This window comes from Loxodonta africana, unplaced genomic scaffold (assembly GCF_030014295.1).
Source record: "Loxodonta africana isolate mLoxAfr1 unplaced genomic scaffold, mLoxAfr1.hap2 scaffold_81, whole genome shotgun sequence".
In the NCBI taxonomy this organism is placed as follows: domain Eukaryota; kingdom Metazoa; phylum Chordata; class Mammalia; order Proboscidea; family Elephantidae; genus Loxodonta; species Loxodonta africana.
The window spans coordinates 188,738-208,148 of NW_026975550.1; the positions used below are offsets into that span (position 1 = coordinate 188,738).

Below are 19,411 nucleotides of genomic sequence, written 5' to 3' on the forward strand. Positions count from 1 at the left end.
GCGTTGGTAACATGGCATAGCTGTCAGACATCTACGTGGAGATGGCAGGTAATAATACTGACAGCTAACACTTACTGGTGCCAGGACTCTTGTGAGGGCTTCTCCTCTCTTAAGATACTTGCTCTGCATGATACCCATGTGAGGAATGTATCATTATAAGGCACATTTTACAGATGAAGAACTCGGTACACAGAGTTACGCTGACATTTGAATAGAAGTCATGAACCAGGAGGAGTTGAAATGGATGGAGGTGTAAACATCACATCCTCAGCTACAGACAGACAGCCACCGACTCCCTGAGGCATCCTAGAGAGAGGGTGTCAATAGAGAGAGAGGACTAAGCACTGAGCCTGAGGGCACTCTGACATCTAGAAGCCGGACAGATGAACGGCAGCCAACAAAGCTCTCTGAAGTCCAGTGTGGTTCCTGGAGCATGGTCTGTCCTTTCTCTGGACTGCATTTTACCAGTCCCCCTCCCACCCGCACTGGGTGTCCCCTTCACAATGGCAGGGACAATGTGTACTTTCACCACTGCGTCCACATGATGTAGACTATTCCTGGCACGTGGAATCTTTATCTGAAATTCCACAGCACATCTCTAGAGGCTCATGTTCTCATAGCTTCTGTCGCCTCTGCAGCCCTTGCTTCTGTCTGTCCGTCTGCTGGGCTGCACCACACGGAACCAGTTATGAAATTCAAGCCCATCTTACACTCGCCAAGGTCCTACTCACACAAAATTTGTATTAGCTTAAAAGAAAAGGTGTGTAGATAAGATACACAAGGGATTTAATTGCAGAAAACAAACCTTAAAATGAAATGGCTGGGAATGGTGGCCTCCCTTTGTAAAAAGGCGTCTCTGTACAGACTACGGGAAAATGCAGTTAAGATATGGGTCACGGGAAAAGGAGCGTTTGTAGCAATCTGGTAATCACTCAGACCACCTGTAAAAATGTTTTCATCCTTTTTCTCATACCTTACACAAAACAAAATTCCAGATGGATCGAATATTTAAAATTAAAATATGCAACCATAAAAATTTTAGAAGTTTTTATTTTCTTTTTATTGATAAAAGAGAAAGACTTTTTAAAAATCCCAAAATATGAAGGCTAAAACTGTTAAGATCTATAGATCTTTGGCATATCAAAAAGTATATGAAGGGAGTAAAAATACAGGCAAAGAGCTGAAAAAAAGCTTGCAGGCTAAGGATTTGAATAGAGATTTCTCGAAATCAGATGTAGAAACTGTCAACAAGCACAGGAAAAGAAGCGTAACCTCATTAGTCATCAGGGAAATGCAAATCTAAACTAAAGTGCACTATTATTTCAAAACCACTAAGATGGCTAAACTCAACAGGATGGACAACAAGTGTCGGCGACGATGTGGAGAAGCTGGAATACCGCTGGTGGAAATGTAAAATGATCCAATTGTTTTGGAAAATGGTTTGGCAATTCTGCAGAAAGTTAAACACAGAATTCCCATACAACACTGCAATTGCACTCCTAGGTCTGTACCCGGAGAATCAAAAGCATGTTCACACACAAACTCACACAGAGGATTCCTAGTAGTGTTATTCGTAACAGCCAAAATGTGGAGAGAACCCACATGTCATGACCTGATAGACAGGATGTGGTATATTCATAGACTGGAATATTACTCAGCCACAAAAAGGCACCAAGTACTGATACATGCCACAACATGGACGAACCTTGAGAACATTACGCTAAATGAAAGAAGCCAAACACAAATGACCGCATCGTGCATGATTCCATTTACATGAAATGTCCAGAACAGACAAACCAACACAGACAGAAGTAGATTAGTGGTTGCTACGGCTTGGAGGAAAGGAGTAATGAGGATGACTGTTAATACGCCTTTATTAACAAGGGCCTTTATTTACGGGGCACTGAAAATATTCTGAAGCTAGACAGTGGTGACTGTTGTGCCAAGTCTGTCCATATACTAAAAGCCACGGTATTGTGCATATTTTCAAAGGCAGTGTTACGGCAGGTGAATTGTATCTCAATAGAAGTATTTGTGATTCCTAAAAGACTAACTTTTCAATTAACATATAGAACCTATAAATCAGTAGGGAAAAAACAATCCAATTTTAAAACGTCTCCCTCCAAAGCAAAGGGAAGGGGGTACATTCCATCCGTACAGCTTATTTTTTTTATCTCTTCATTATTCAACTTCTATTCTCATCTTATGTAACTCTAAATTATACAAATAATTGTCTCCATTTTCCTTATCCCTGTTTTCACTATTTAACTAAATAAAGACAGCAACACAGTGTTTTTTATAAAAACCCACCCACATTCACTCAAATCATTTTTTAGCACTTCTTAGGTGCCAGGTACCAGGATGCTCTGACAAACACAACAGACAAGTTCCTGCCTGCATGGGCCTTGTATTTTTGTGAAGCAGGCAGATGATAAATCAGCCAACCAGCTCTTAATGTAACCTAACATTAAGGAGGGAAACGTAATTTTGGAGCTATCTCAAGCTGTTGTCTCTCTCACAAAGATTTCTCCGAATCTAGTGAAAAGTAAACACGTCGAAGGAACTCTGTGGGGCCAATAAATGTGAAAAAGCCATTACATTTCAGTTTTGTTTTGTTGCTTTCACCTGCCACCCTGTCATTATTTTTTAATAACATGATTATGGAGCTGACATCAAACTCTCACCACTCGGCTGAAAGAAAAAACCAAACCCGTAGCCATCTAGTCAATTCTGACTCAGAGACCGTATAGGACAGAGTAGAACTGCCCCATAGGGTTTCCAGGGAGCAGCTGGTGTTAGGACACAATTCCCTCTTATAAGAATCTGAAAGCTGTTCACTGTGGATGTGGGAGGGACTCAGTAACACTTGCAGAGATTTCCACGTGGGTGGGGTGCTCTAGTGTGAGCATCGGGGGAATGGACCCCATGTGCACTTTGCATCCTTCTGCAGATTATGACACAACAAACATTCACTCTTCATCGTCCTACATCTTGGAAGAGAACAGAGGGAATTGTTAGGCAGGACCCTTCAAAAATGCAGGGCAAGAAATTTTATTGCAACATTAAATGGAAAATAAAATCTTCCTACGTTTTTCCTCCTTCCCTACCTCATTTCAAGGAGATAGCTGGACTCACAGTGTTGAAGGCCTGAAACTTCAAGACTCTGAAGAGTCTGTGGTAAAAGCCTCAGCTCACTGAGGTGATCACACTGAGTGAACTGGAGCCCAGGGGAAGAGTGACAGTGAGATAGTAGGGTCCTAGACATTGGGAAGGGGTAGGACCTCCTTCTTGATAGTGCCCTGGAGGGGGTTACAGCACCTCAAAGGCTGATGCAGGCACATAAGTAGACAAACCCTATTATGCTGTTGACAGCCCCACCAAGGTTCTCATGATCCAGCTGAGAATGGAAACAGCAGAACGAATGCTTCTAGAGAGATCACCCACATACGCTGAGGCAATGGGTGTCTTCAAGGTCTTCTCCAAGCACTGGTCCTTCATTAGACCCTGGGAATTACTGCATATCTGGAGGAGGGAGTACCCTAAAAGTAAGTGAGGTTAAAAACTCCTCAATTTTGTAAGCAGGTAGTTCTGAGCCTCAATTCATTTTATTTTTTAAAAAATCATGCTTTTATTCATATATGATTTTGTGCAGACTCGCACATAAAATTCGTATTACTCATTCATGCATTAAGTCAACAAAGATTTCCTGTATAAACAGCTACATGTCAGACCCTAGGCCAAATGCTCTTGGTGATGAAATGACTTACAGAAGCTGCCTCACTGCCTGGCGAGAGAAACCGCCAAGTTAACAGGTGTATCAGTCACGTATTGCTGTGTAACAAATGACTCCAAAAGGTAGTGTCTTAAAAAAACAACCATTTACTAAGCTCACAATTTTTCAGGTTGTCAATTTGGGGTTCTTCTGATCTGGGCCAGCCACAGTGGCTCACAGCAGGGCTTACTCATGTGTCTACAATTTGATTCCAGGTCACCTGCGAGCCAGTTTCATAAAATCAACTCAGGGAAACCGCTGGATCCTCTTTCCAATGGTCCCTCATCATTCAGCAGGCTGGCCTGGGGTCACTCCCACAGGTTCTCAGGGTTTAAGAGCAACAAAAGGGCAAGACTCAATGTAAAATCTTTTCAATTCTCTCCTTGTATCATCTCTGCTACTATTTCAATGGCTGAAGCAACCGTAAGGTCGGCCTTCAACAGGTAGAAGAAGACTCCTACTGCTAATGAAAGGTGCTCTGGAGTCTCATAGAAGGCGTGGGCACAGAGAGAGGAAGAATGTGTAGTAAATGCAATTGTGTTTTATGCTGCAGTAAAGGGTTTCCTGGGTACAATGGAGTACAGAGCAAGAAGTGGACTCATCTACCAGGAGAAGATTCAGGCAAGACTACAACCAGGAAGTGATGCCTGAACCAAGTTGGGAATATGACTGAATAGTTAAGGGGTGAAAAAAGGCCGAGCATCCAGGAAGCCCCAGGTATTTTCCAGAGGCTTCAGTAAAAGGGGAGGGATGGCTTGATGAGAAAAGTCTGAGGAAACAGGCTGAAAACACTGGGGCATTTGTTACATTTGTGAACAGGCACGGATTATCTTTTGTTCTATTGTTTCCCTACCATTCCTGCCTCTTCTGTCCTTTGGGGTCACACAAAACAAGCCCCTACCATCCCCATGTGGAAACTTTTATTTTCCTTGGAGAAGACTCCTCCTTCCTCATCACCACCCCAACCTTCTTAATTTCCTCCTCAAATGGTCTCCCCATTTGCTGCTTTCTCTTCTAAATGGCCTCCTAAACAAAAGCAGTTCCCCAAGTCAACTCCCAAACTTCCCATTCTGACTGACCACAAAACTCCTGAGTCTTAGGGCTTCTTGGTGAGGTCATGAGCCTAATCTTTCCAATGGGGACAGTTTTCTTCACCTTCACGCTTCACCAGGGAGAGTAGGCCAGCAGACGGGAAGGGAGAGAACATCTCCTAGTCAGAGAGCAGAGCCTGTGTGAAGCCTCAGAGGCTAAGGAGACCTAAGAGGGGCTCAGAGTGGACATTTTATAACCAGAGCTGGAGAGACATGATTCCAACAGAGTCAAATGAGAGGACTGGGAGAAAGCAGCTGCCCATTATACTGTTATCATTCCCTGTGCTCTCTTTACCCACCAGGGGATAGTAACCCCTTACACGGCACGGAAAAGTTGCAATTCATTTTTAGTATCTAATCTCCTTCTTCCCACATTGGCACTAGCACTTCTCAAGTGCCTACCTGACAGTTTCATGTTTTTCTGGTTGCCCTGTTTAGCTTCAAACTGGGCCCATGGAACTCAGCACTGTCAGCAATGATGTCACACAGGATTACGGAAGCCTTGGTGCTAACTCAGATCTCAGCTGCTTTTTGAAAAGGGTGCCGATCTCAGTTCTTGTGGGAGAGAAACCTTAGCTACTGAATCAAGGAAATTCAGGAGCAAGCCAGAGTCCCCAGGTTATCAAAGGGTCCTGCTGGGAGAAGGGATAAATGTCCTTCAGAGACCATTATGTTTGGACATCTTCACCCAGGCAGGATGAAACAGTGATACACGAGGAAAAGGCCTTTCTCTAAGACTGTAGATAAAGATGAGGAAAAATCGACCCAGATTGATGAGTGCTACAGAACAAAAGGTCTGACTTCCACCAGAAAAGAGAGCCATGGTAGGACAAGACGAAGGATTTGGGATGAATGGATAAGGTCATAAGGAAGATTCTCCTGAGAAAGCACTTTCTGTCATTTAGTAGATAATTAACCAAAGTTTATTTTGTCAATAAGAAATGTAGGAATAAATGAGGGATGAAACAAAAGAATTCAATTGTAAGTTTGAGAGCTTTCCAGAATAGCTGCAGACAAGGCACTCTTTTGTTCTGGATCTGAACATGATGGAAGGGAAGGAAGCCAGTGGGCAACTGGGGCAGAGAGTATAGGATGGTGGAAAGGGTGGGTAGGAAGAAGCGTACTTCATTATGATATTTTCTACTGAGATGGAATTAATATACCATGTGAAGAACTAAGGAAATTATTCAGGAGGTTCTGGGAGTAGTAGGTTGAACAGCCCAGAACCCATATCATTGAGGGCAGAAGAAGGGCTGTAGACTCCTCCCTAGATCCAGGAACTCCCCTTCCCCTCCTGTGTCTCCTGCCCACCTCCCTCAAGAGCCTAACAACCCCTAACCACAAACATGGCTACAGGATAGAATTTTTTATTTTCCTACTTTTCTCAACCTGAGCTTCATCTAGGATCAGTCATGTATCACTCTTTTCAGGCCAGTTTTGTTCCCCTCCCCACTACTATTACCTCTGCTGTCCTCCTCCACCCAGTGCTGCCCTCCACTGACCCTGCTTCCTGCTGCTTCCTGCTTTTCTGACTGGCCTCTAATACCCTTTGAGAGATCCCCCACCCCATCTTCTGTCTGTCACTGGAGCTTACATTCCCCTCCCAAACTCCTTCTCTTTCTTCCTTAACTCGCCAATCATTCCCTCATACTCAGAAAAATACTGACCCTTATGCTGACATATTCAAGCCCTGCCCCCCGCCCCCCCCACCCACAGGAGGCATGGTTGTGATTTGGCTGCCCTCAGTCTAACCAACACTGAGTTCCTGGTCAGCATCCTGGAGTCCTGGCAAGAAGAGCCAGGTATCTCCAGGAGCATATGGAGGAGGAGACAGGGGCTGAAGAGGCTACCACACCTACTGGTGCTGCTACACATGTGGGAGACCTGGCTGCAGAGGGTGCAGGCATGGCCTCAAAGTCAAAGGAGAAAGCACATGAAGACATGCTAGGACTCTCAGACTGAGAGAAGCAGGATGTGTGGACTGCAAAATATGCACCCTTCAGGGAAGAACTTCATTCAGGCTTCTTAAACCCACCTCACCTGGAAGATCCATCCTTTTAGCCTTGTGCCCCTTCCACGCCCCCTCTAGTACATGGAGAGATCCAGCCCCAGAGCACCAGGGTGGAAGAAGCCCCAGGATAGCTGTCTGAAGACATGAGGTCCACTCAAAAGCCAAGGAGAGAAGAGGACAAGACTCACCTGCAGATAAGGTCTCGGGGCCCTGAGAATGAGCACAATGTTTGTAAGGGAAGAGAAATGGGATTTCAGTGGGACATGGAAGTCTGAGAAAGAGCCTCTGCAAAGGTAGCTCTAAGGGAGGTGTGATTGTGAAGGTGGGCTGGTCACTGAGTTCTTTGTAGTACAAGGTACCAGACAGAACCCAGACTCTGGGGGGAACCTGCCTGCCGGTGAGCAGTGGGCATAAAACCCTAAACCAATGAGAATCGAATCCCTTCCCAGCAGCTTCTGCACAGATCAGTGATGTTTGCTTGGTCTTTCTCTTTTCTGTGGTCTAACCTGATCTGTCCTGAGATCAGAGAGTTGGAATAGAAAAGCCTGACTGAAATGAAATGAGCAAAGAGAAGACAAGGCCTCCTAAATCTGGTGAAGACAGAACACAGATAACCAAAGGTGAGGATGGGAAGAAAGAGATTGAGTTCCAAGTCCCATCCACAGTATCCCAGGGCCTGGGAATCCCTGGAAGTGCCAGAGGTGTGTACTCCCTGGGAGATGTGACCCCAAGTGTCAGAGGAAGCCCTATGGAGCAAGGAAGGGAGGGCAGGGTCTCTAGGATGGGCACTTCCATACAGGCTGCCCATGTGAATTTCTCAGAGTGACCGTGACAGATCCTGAGAGGGACAGTTTGAGGCAAAGGAAAGTAAGTTTTCTGAAGAGGGGTGAATTCCACAGTCTCCTGATAATGAAACAGAAATCCTGTCCTGCTCAGAGGTACTGAGTAGGAGGGATTGTGAATTCCCATCCTGCACAGAGGCTGGCTGGGAAGTTTGACTGTCTAAAGACAATGTGGCCAAAGTCTTTTTTATCTTTCAAAGATATATCTTCAACTTCCTGCAAATTCAATCCTGGAAAAAAGCCTAGAATATACAAGTGTGGGTTTTTCAGGAGAGCAACAAGGGGAGAAGGTGATAGTGGCATATCAGAGAAGGAGAACAACAGTCTAATAGTCCCTGTGTTACTTAATGAATCACACATGGTGTCCAGCATTCTTCCTTATCTGTAGACATGTAAATGCAGTAGATGTTTTAGCAATAACTGAATTAATCCTCACAGAATTCGTTTTGGCCATTTCCAGGTACAGAGACCAGAAGAAGTCATTAGTTACAAGAGCAAGCAATAATTCGCTGGTCTGAATTTTGTTCAATTTCTGTGTTTGCCCTTCATAGATGGATAAAAGTCTCTGAATCTGGCATTGAAGACAGTGTTTTCTCTATTGTTATGGATTGAATAGTGTCCCCCCAAATGTGTGCCCACCTGGCCAGACCATGATTCCCAGTATTGTGTGGTTGTCCTGCATTTTGTGATCTGATGTAATTACTTATGTGTTGTAAATTCTAACCTCTGTGATGTTAATAAGGCGGGATTAGAGACAGTTAGGTTAATGAGGGAGGACACAATCTACAGGATTAGGGTGAGTCTTGAGTCAGTCTCTTTTGAGATACAAAGAGAAGAGTGAGCGGAAATGAGAGGGACCTCATACCACCAAGGAAGAAGTGTCTGGAGTGGAGCACGTCTTTTTGACCCAGTGTCCACACGCTGAGAATTTCCTAGGCCAGGGGAAGATAGATGACAAGGACCTTCCCCCAGAGCCACAAAGAGAGAAAGCTTTCTCCTAGACCTGGTGCCCTGACTTCAAACTTGTTGCTTCTTAAACTGTGAGAGAATAAGTTTCTGTTTGTTAAAGCCATCCACTTGTGGTATCTCTGCTATAGCCACACTAAAAAAAAAACTAGATAACTAAAAAACACATATATAAAATAGTAAAAAAAAAAAAAAAGTTTCAAATACACACACATACACGTATGATGTTATTAAACTTTAAAAGCTTTTACATTCTTATAACACATTTAACAATAGAGATTTGTATATAGAAGTTTTAATAAGAGCCATCCCCACATAAGTATATTGTACCTGCTCCCCTGAAGTGTCCAGTGTCCAAAGATACATATGTACCCTTTTACACACTTCTTTTTGCCGGGACACGTGTAAGTACATTCATTTCTTTGTTTTTATGGAAATTAGGTCACACTCTACCCATGTTTTTCTCTGAATCACTCTTCACTTGGTCAATATCATGAGTCAGAATCAGGCCAGGGGCTGACTGCAGAACAGATGATCAGTTGCTCATATTCACGTTCAAGTTGAAGCTGAAGAAAATTAAAACAAGTCCATGAGTCAAAGTATGCCCTTGAGTATATCAAACCTGAATTTAGAGAGCATCTCAAGAATAGATTTGATGCACTGCACACTAATGATCGAAGACCAGATTAGTTGTGGGATGATAGCAAGGACATCATATATGAAAAAAACAGTCATTAGAAAGACAGGAAAGAAAGCAAACACCAAAGAGGATGTCACAAGAGACTCTGAATCTTGCTCTTGAATGTACAGTAGCTAAAGAGAATGGAAGGAAAAATAAAGTAAAAGAGCTCAATAGAATACCTGAAAGGGAAGCTGGAGAAGACAAAGTATGATAATATAATGTGAACAGATCTGGAGTTAGAAAACCAAAAGGGAAGAAAACACCTGGCATTTCTCAAGCTGAAAGAACTGAAGGAAATATTCAAGCCTCTAGGTGCAATACTGAAGGATTCTATGGGCAAAATATCGAACAACAGAGGAAACATCAAAAGTAGATGGAAGGAATACACAGACTCAATACACCAAAAACAATTGGTCGACGTTCAACCATTTCAGGAGGTAGCATAGGATCAAGAGCTGATGGTACTGAAGGAAGAACTCCAAGCTGCACTGAAGCCATTGGCAAAAAACATGGCTCCAGGAATTGATGGCGTACCAAATGAGATGTTTCAACACACGGACGCAGTGCTGGAGGTGCTCACTTGTCTATTCCAATATATTTGGAAGACAGCTACCTGACCAAATGACTGAAAGAGATCTATATGTGTGCCCATTCCAAAGAGAGGTGGTCCAACGGAATGCGGAACTTATCGAGCAATGTCATTAACATTACATGCAAGAAAAATTTTGCTGAATATAATTTAAAAACAGTTGCAGCAGTACACAGACAGGGAACTACCAAAAATTCAAGCTGGATTCAGAGGAAGACATGGAACGTGGGTTATCATTTCTGATGTCTGATGGATCTTGGCTGAAAGTAGAGACTATCACTAAGATGTTTACCTATTTTTGTTTACTATACAAGCACACTCAACTGTGTGGCTCATGACAAATTGAATAGCTTACCAAAGAATGGGAATTCCAGAACACTTAACTGTAGTCATGCGGAATATCTACGTAGACCAAGAGGCAGTCATTTGAGTAGGGCAAGGGGATACCGTGTGGTTTAAAATCAGAAAGTTGTGTGTCATGGCGGTATCCTTTCACCATACTTACTCAATCTGTATGCTGAGCAAATAATCTGAGAAGCTGGTCTGTAAGAAGAAGAACATGGCATTAGTTTTGGAGAAAGATTCACTAACAACCTATGATATGGAGCTGATACGACCTTGCTTGCTGAAAGTAAAGAGGACTTGAAGCAGTTACTGATGAAGAGCAACCACTACAGCCTTCAGTATGGATTACACCTCAACATAAAGAAAACAAAAATTCTCACAACTGGACCAGTAAGCAACACCATGATAAATAGGGAAAATGCTGAAGTCATCAAGCATTTCATTTAACTTGAATCCATAATCAATGCCCACAGAAGCAGCAGTCAAGAATTCAAACAATGTATTGCATTGGGCAAATCTATTGCAAAAGACCTCCTTAAAGTGTTGTGAAGGAAAGATGTCACTTTGAGGACTAAGGTGTGCCTGAGCAAAGCCATGATATTTTCTATCACCTCACATGCTTGAGCAAGTTAGACAATGAATACGGAAAACCAAAGAACTGATTCATTTAAAATATGGTGTTGGCAAAGAATACTGAATATACCATGGACTGCCAGAAGAATAAACAAATCCATCTGGGAAGAAGTACACCCAGAATGCACCTTAGAAGCAAGGATGGCGAGACTTCGTCTCACGTGCCTTGGACATATTTTCAGGAGGGACCTGTCCCAGGAGAGGCTCATCATGCTTGGAAAAGCTGAGGGTCAGAAAAAAAGAGGAAGGCGCTCAACAACATGAACTGACACAATGGCTGCAAGAATGGGCTCAAACATGGCAATGATTGTGAGGATGGTTCAGGATCAGGCAGTGTTTCATTCTGTTTTACACAGGATCGATGGCCTCTAAGAGCCACAACTAACATATGTAAGCATATGTGTGTGTGTGTGTGTGTGTGTGTGTGTGTGTATACCCATTGCCGTCGAGTCGGTTCCAACTCATAGTGACCCTACAGGACAGAGCAGAACTGGCCCACAGAGTTCCCAAGGAGCGCCTGGTGGATTCGAAATGCTAACCTTTTGGTTAGCAGCTATAGCTATTAACCATTATGCGACTAGGGTTTCCATATAAAAAAAAAAAAAATTTATATATATATATATATATACACACACGTATATATATACACACACTCTTTTTTTTTTTTCATATATATGTGTGTATATATATATTCTGTTCACCAGTTTTGCATCTCTAGAGATCCCAGGCTAAGATATTTGGTACCTACAGTGGTTCCAGAGGAACCAAATCTTAAGGACGAGTTTTCTGAATTGATTCTCAAGTCTGGCTAATCTTAAAGGCACTGATGACTGCCTCCAGTAGTAAACAGGCTATTGCTAATCCATGGTGGGAGGTGACAATAGAAATACGCAAAATACTACTACCACTGGATCAAATATTTGTGAGAGACAAGGCTCTGCCTGATTACATATTTGATACTTTTCTATAATTTTGTCAGAATAAGAATAATAAGGAAGCTGCTTGGTTGGTCCTGCTTTTGCTAGCCACACTGGTGAATGAAAGAAAAGGACTCAAAGCTCAAGCACCACATACAAGACCTGAAAGCTGCCACTTGTGCCCAGAAAGAAAACCGTATTTCTTATAGTAACAAGGCTAATGCTGCCAAAAATAAACTCAGATTCTTATCATAAGAGTGACTGAATTAAAGCGCCAGTTGAATATCCAACCTCAAATGGTTTCTGAAGTTAAAGTAAGGGCACTGATTGGGAAGAAATGGGATCCTGAAACTTGGGATGAGGACATATGGGCAGATAGTCAGGAAGTGGGGGACAATGAACCTCCAATTTCTGTTGAATCGCTCTTCCTAACAGAACCAGACCTCTTACTCCATCTGAAGAGATTCTCTAACTTTGCCTGCTAAGGCACCCTTCCCAGTAAAACAATTATCCCTTCCACCTCCATCTGATGAGATTACCCCAGCTGTGCCTGAAGTGTCTTGTTTGAGTTGTCTCCTGGGGTGGTGTCTGGGGCATTGCCTGGGGCATCACCTTAGGCAGATGCCTTATAAGACACGGCTGAACATCCCACTGCCACTGCCCATTTTTCCTTCTAGACCTATACCTAGGCTTCAGTCCCAACAAGCCCCAAAAGGTGAGCTATGAAGTGTGACCCAGGAAAAGCTATGCTAAACTCCAAAAGAACTGCTTGATTTTTCTAATATATACATACAGAAACCTGGTGAATATGTGTGGGAATGGCTATTATGGGTGTGGGATAACGGTGCAAGCAACATAAAGGTGGATTAGTCTGAGTTTATTGATATAGGCCCAGGAAGCATAGATTCTTCACTCAGTGTTTCAGCTTGAGAGGTTAGAAAAGGATCTCATAGTTTATTTGGCTGGTTTACTGAAGCATGGATTAAGTGGTGGCCTAAAATAAATCAAGTGGAAATGGCAGATCTGCCATTGTATACTGTAGGAGAAGGTATCCAAAGGCTGAGGGAAATTGGCATGTTAGAATGGATTTATTAGGCTGGACCCACAGACCCACACACGGAGTGCCCAGAGGGCTCTCTTTTTACCATAGCAGTAAGGTACAAATTTGGGAAGCAAGCCCCAGCATTATTGAAGACTTCTGTGGTTGCTATTTTATGTAAGTAAGAGTCCACAGTGAGAACTGCCCTAACTGAATTAAGACACCTGACTACAATGCAGTTGACTGGACCCCATGGTGGTAGCAGCCAAATGGTAGCACTCAATCAACAAAGACAAGGTGGGTGTGGTTACCATAACAGACAGTAGAGTCAAAGCAGTAATCAGAACAGTCTGCTCGCATGGATTTATGGCATTGGCTACTTAGTCATAGTGTCCCTGGGAGTGAAAGAGCTGGGAAATGTACATCTCCTGGTACCTAGCGTCTTAGATATCGAGTGCTTCTGTAACAGAAATACCACAAACGGATGACTTTAACAAAGAAAATTATTCCCTCACAGTCTAGAAGGCTATAAGTCCAAATTCAGGGTGCCAACTCCAGGGGAAGGCTTTTTCTCTCTGTCACTCCTAGGGGAAGGTCTTTGTCACCAATCTTCCCCTGGACAAGAAGGTTCTCAGCACAGGGATCCTAGGTCCAAAGGATGCACTGCTCCTGACACTTCTTTCTTGGTGCTACTGAGGTCCCCCTGTCTCTCTGCTCTTTTCTCTTTTATATCTCAAAAGAGATTGACTTAAAACACAACTTAATCTTGTAGACTGAGCCCTGCCTCCTTAACATAACTGCTTCAAAACCTCGATCATTAACATCATAGAGGTATGATTTACAATACATTGGAAAATCACATCAGCTGACAAAATGGTGGATAATCGCACAATACTGAGAAGCATGGCCTAGTCAAGCTGATATATACATTTTGGGAAGACAGAGTTTAATCCGTAACACCTAGTATGCAGCTATCAACCTGTTAAAGCCTTTTTCTCCATACCTGTTTCAAAGTATCACCCGAAACAGTGTGCCTTCTCTCTGACCTAAGTATATAAGGACCAAATAATGTACAGGAATCTCTGTTACATTTTCTCCATCTTACCATTATTTGGCCTCATACACAGACCCAGTCACTTAATTGCGCAGCAGAATGAAGAGATTAAAGCCCCAACATTTTTGCCAGTGGACCAGGAAGGTAGCTGCTCAGACATCAGAGAGCCTCAGAGAGACAGAGACCAGGCGGCTCAAGAGAGGGATACCATAAAGTTGTTTTTCATACCCCTCCCCACTCCCACAGTTGCATATGCTTTGCTCTGACCCTAAGAAGTAGATCAATCCTTTGAGAACTGCATTATGGGTTAGAACACCAACAAGGTCCCAGACTGAGTGACACTCCCATAGATTACATCCAAATATCACTGCAAAGTCTTCAAAATCTGAACTGACATCTGAGCCACAGCACACAGAAGTTGGGAAAGAACCTGCAGCCTGAACATAACTGGGTCAAGTGATTCCTAAAACAAACAACATCGACATTTTCTGTAAGATTGAAGTAAGACACAGTCTTGGAATCACAGACAAAAACTTTAAAAAGCTACTTTAACCATGCTCAAAGAAGTAACAGGCACAACTTAGAAAAATAGAAAAATACATAGAAACCATTCACAAATGAAAATTTTAGACAGGAAAAACAGAAAAATAGAGATAAAAAATTCACTTGATCAGCTCTACAGCGGAATGCTGTTGACAGACAAAAGGATCAGTGAGATGAAAACAGTTCAATTGAAAATATCCAATCTGAAAACAGAGAACAAATATTGAAAAAAAATGAACAGAGCCTCAAAAAAATTCAAAAATATCTAACATTTATTTATTGGAATTCCATACGGTGTAGAGAAAATATGTGGTGTAGAAAAAAGTATCTGAAGAAATACTGGCTCAACACTTTCCCAATTTGTTGAAAGACATAAACTTACAGATTCAAGAAGCTATGCAAACTCCAACAAGTTAAACTCACATAATTTTACGCCCAAATGCCTCATTGTCAATTGTGGAATAACAAGGACCAAGAAAATATCTTCAAAGAAGCTAGAGAGAAAACAACTCATCTCACACAGGAGAAACAATTGGAATGACTCTGTATTCATCATCAGAAGCCATGGAGGCCAAAAGGCTGTGAAAACAACATTTTTTCAACACTGAAAGAAAAGAAACATTAACCCAGTGTTCTATAGGCTGTTATTTCCTTCATGAGTAAAGGAAAAATATTGACATTCTCAGGTGAAAGACGCTTAAGAGAATTCATCGCCACCAGACTTGCTCTAAATGAAACACTAAAGGAAGTTCTTCAGGTGGCAGGCTTGGAATTTCAGGAATTATGGCAAGCAACAAAGTGGAAAGTATCTTCGGAAGTTCGCCCTCCACCAAAGATTAGACAGGTCTATAAAACAAACAATAACACACGTGAAGAAAGTGTTTCTTAGTTCAATCATGTGTATGAGACCAAAAGTACAAAACCAGCCCAAAAGCACTGAAAAGAGGGCAGGACGGAACAGGAATCATGGCGGATGGAAACGGGGAACTGGAGCACAGGAGAGGACAATATTGACACATCATGAATATTGCAACCAATGTCACAAAACAATTGTGTATAAACGGTTGAACAAGAAAGTAATTTGCTCTGTAAAGTTTCAAATAAAGCACAATAAAAAATAAAAAAAAGTGGTAGGTATCTGGGTAAACATATTATGCCAACCCTGCTGTCACTGCACAACATGGCGCAGGACTCCCCTCTTTGCAAAGACTTTCTAGCCTATTGGAAAAACTTTGGAATATACTCTTGGTGGCAAATTAGTATTAGAGAATGGGGTTAATTTTGAAAATATGAGATGTCTGTACTCATGCCTGGTGAATAAACTGGATAATAATATTTTCAGAGCGAAATGAGATGTTCTAACAGAAAAATAGGCCTGAATTCCCACGTGGGCCATGAGCCTACTACTCTGAAGGCCTTTCCCAGAGAGGCATTTCAGGCACTTCTAGAGCAGCAGGAGCGCTGGGGAATGCAGGTGTCAACCTCCCCCAGGGCCTTCTCTGAGGGGGAAGTACCTGCTTTAGTACTGAGCTTAGTGGTTCATAAATAGTCATTCTGCATAAGGTCTTCAGGTTCAAGTCTGTAATCCAGCTGGGACTCTGTGTGTGCTGCATCTCTGCATCAAAAGAACATGCTTCTAGAAGCAGAATGCCAGGAGAGAGGCGGTTGGGCAGTTGGCGTTGGGGGGTGCTGCGCAGACAGGGGTGCCCGAGGGAGGCACAATATAGTCATTCTGCAGGAGGTCTAGTCCTTCTGCACAAGAATTAGAATGCTTCTCAATGCACAATAGTTTACATGCAGGACATAAACAAAGTGACTGAAGGACAAAGTTGAATAGTAAACCAAGCCACTCCCTGTCAGTCCTTACCTGAGAGGGTCTTCATCAGGACTTCCGGGGATGGAGAAGGAAACAGTAAACGCTGATTTATTTTACCTCTTCCTTCCTCAAGAAACAGGAACTGGTGTTAAGATGTCAGGTGTCAAGCCCCAAACTCCTCTTCTGGTCTGTATTTAAGCTGTATAATAAAACTGGGAATCAGGCAATCAGCCATGAGCAGACAGACCCAGGAGTATTTCCAGTGCCCCACATCTTTGAGCTCCAGTGAGATCCAGTTCTTAGTCCCTAGATTAGCAGAGGAGCTGAAAGACTGAAATTCTGTGTTTTCAGGCAACTTGGGCTCCAAGCAGGCACTTATTGCTAAAGTCGTATTTCTCTGTGTTAATTTATGATCCTTAACTCAAATCCGGACTTTTAAGCTCATTTTGATAACTCCTCATTAGTCTGCCTAGACAAGAGTCTGCTCACAGTCAGTGATGACAATGGAGGAAACAAAGTCCCTAGCCCAGAGGAGGGACTGTTCCCCAAATTTGGGGCAATGCCCCTGGGGAGCATCGGCGAGGTGCACTGTGGCCTCTGTGGCTTTGCCTTGTGCTCCTGGAATTGCACCCTGGGGGGGCGTCCATATGCAGACGCAGAGTCCGTGGGTGACCACAACTCCTGCCCTTCTGGGTCATCGCCCGGACGCACGTTGCGATATGCTTCCTGCCCCCCTTCCCAGCATAAGTGCTGCGATCACACGTGGCAGAACCAGTTCCCAGGTCCAGACCCTAGGTCTTGCCCTCCTTGGCCTCAGGCTTCCCCTAGTCCTGGGGGAACCCGCAAGCCTGGCGGGTGCGAGGTTAGCACCCGGCTGGGCGGGCTTGGGCCTGTCTCAAAAGGCTCATGGCGCACACAGGTTCCGCCCCCTTGGAGTCTGCAGGCTTGCAGTGGGCAGCCCGGCATCTCCTGCCTCCCTCGGGTGCCCTCTCTGGGCAGCAGCTCCCCTCCCCCCGCCCCGCCAACCACCCAACAGTCCCACTGCCTGCTTTCTGCTTCTAGAAGCGTGTTCTTTTGATGCACACATGCAGCACACACAGAATCCCAGCTGGATTACAGACTTGAACCTGAAACGCACAACTTTAAAACTACTAGACTGGGGGGGGGGCAGTATTGGCAGTGAAAAAAGGAAAAAAAAAATAAGAAAGAGAACAATTACAAAAAAAGTATTAGAAGACTGTAACCTCACGTTATGGACTCAAGAAGGCTGCGGATACACAACTGCGTAGATAGCATACTGTTGTCTCTTTCTTTGCAAATAAGTCTTAGATGAGGGAATTTGGTACCAGGAATAGTTGCAGAGCCTGACTTTGGGGAAATCTGGGATTGATTAATTGGCTTGCATGAGGCTACAAGCCCTGATAATCAATATTTAAAGATGAGATTCGAGCAATCTAGAACATGCATCAGAATTTTTTACAAGTAAATTAGCACCAGAAGAGGCCTTTAACCACTAAATAAAATGGGTCAGTAGTTCAAGATCTCCCTACAAAGAAAATGGCAGACCTAGATCGTTTCCAGTCAGGTTCCAGCAAACATGCAAGAAACAGTCATTTTAATCTAGTACATAGTCAACAGAGATTAGAAAAACATGAGACACTCCCCTAACTTGATCCTTATGGCTAGTTTAAAAATGATAACAAATTAGAGAAAGAAGGTAGAAGAAGAGTTAGAGGACAAGCACACTCAGTAACTGAGATGCAAAACCCTACACAAGATGCCAGCAAAGGAAATCCAGCAAAGGGTAAACCACGTAACATGCCATGATCAAGGCGGTTTATTGTAGGCATACAAATTTGAGTGAACATTAAAGATTTAGTAATTTCATTCACCACATGCATAGGTGAAAGAAGAGAAGACATATGCTCACCTCAAGAGATGGGGGCAAAGCAGGTTGATAAAATCCAATCACACGGAGAGATAAGGACTAGGAGCAAACATGGAACAGAAAAGGAGTTCCCGAACGTGGAAAACTACAACTAGCATGATAGTTCATGGTGACGGGTGGGACATTCTCTTTAAAATTAATAAAAAATAAAATAAGGATGCTTCTATCATTATTTTTATTAAACATTTAACACTGGAAGTGTAAGCTAATACAAAAAAAGTATAACTGCTATTCATAGATTATAGGGCTGTCTCCATTGAAAACCATAGAAAATATTGGAATTAGTAGTAATCATAAATAAAAAATAAATTGAAATTTCAATGCGTCAGCATCAAGCGGACTCTGTCATAGCTCTTAGGTGAAAGCAAAGGACACTGATAGGGAAAGAGCAGGTTCAGGTGGGCTAGACCAAGGAGGGAAGAAAACTGTTCTGCACTGGGCTGAACTTATAAGCACGGGTATGTGTGTTAGTTACCTAGTCCCTCCATAACAAAAAATAACACAACTGGATGGCTTTTAAAGGACAGAAATTTATTTTCTCACAGTTTAGCAGGTAGTAGTTCGAATTCAGGGCATGGCTGTAGTGGGAGGTCCTTCCTTGTCTACCTCAGCTTCTAGTAGATGCCAGCAATCATTTGTGTTCCTGGCCTTCTAGAAGCATCTGTCTTCTTTGTCTGTCTTCCTTTTCACCTGTTTGTGTCTGTGTGTATTCTGCTCCTTTTATAACTAAGAAGAGTTAGGCTTAGGACCCACCCTACATTGGTATGACCTCATTCACATAATAAAAGCAGGCCCCTTATTTCCAAACAAGGTCAGAATTACAGGTACAGGGGTTAGGATTTCCACATACATTTTGGAGGGGCACAATTCAATCCCTAACAGTCGACTTACCAGATATTCTGGATTGAGAGTAGTCACATGAACAGCTGAGAGTAGTTCCAATTCTTTGCTACATTCAGTGGCTGAAACTTGTCTCAATGGTCACCCATAGGAATGTTGGAGCAATTTATTGTGCAGGACCTGGCCTACCATTCCTAATCATGTCCATTGTGTGGAAAAACACACACTCCCATCACCGAAGCCTTGAGAAATTCATCGATAAGAACAGAATGGTGGTTGGAACCAAGAATTGTTTCATAGCCTAGATAACATGGTGCAGCTGT

General features: G+C 43.0%; 1 long non-coding RNA gene across 10 annotated transcripts in view; it reads right to left on the minus strand.

Moving 5' to 3' along the window:
* The window catches only part of LOC135230160 (uncharacterized), a 312,870-nt gene that overhangs the window by 154,863 nt on the left and 138,596 nt on the right, over window positions 1-19,411 (minus strand). For 5 of the 10 annotated variants that reach the window (XR_010320817.1, XR_010320823.1, XR_010320822.1 and 2 more), the window contains 2 exons: window positions 16,352-16,499; window positions 7,631-9,248 (listed from right to left, as the gene is read on the minus strand). This is a non-coding gene — a long non-coding RNA (uncharacterized LOC135230160). Of the gene's footprint in view, window positions 1-7,630; window positions 9,249-13,353; window positions 16,237-16,351; window positions 16,500-19,411 lie in introns of those variants that run through there. The other 5 variants (XR_010320816.1, XR_010320821.1, XR_010320820.1 and 2 more) reach the window with 4 other exon arrangements.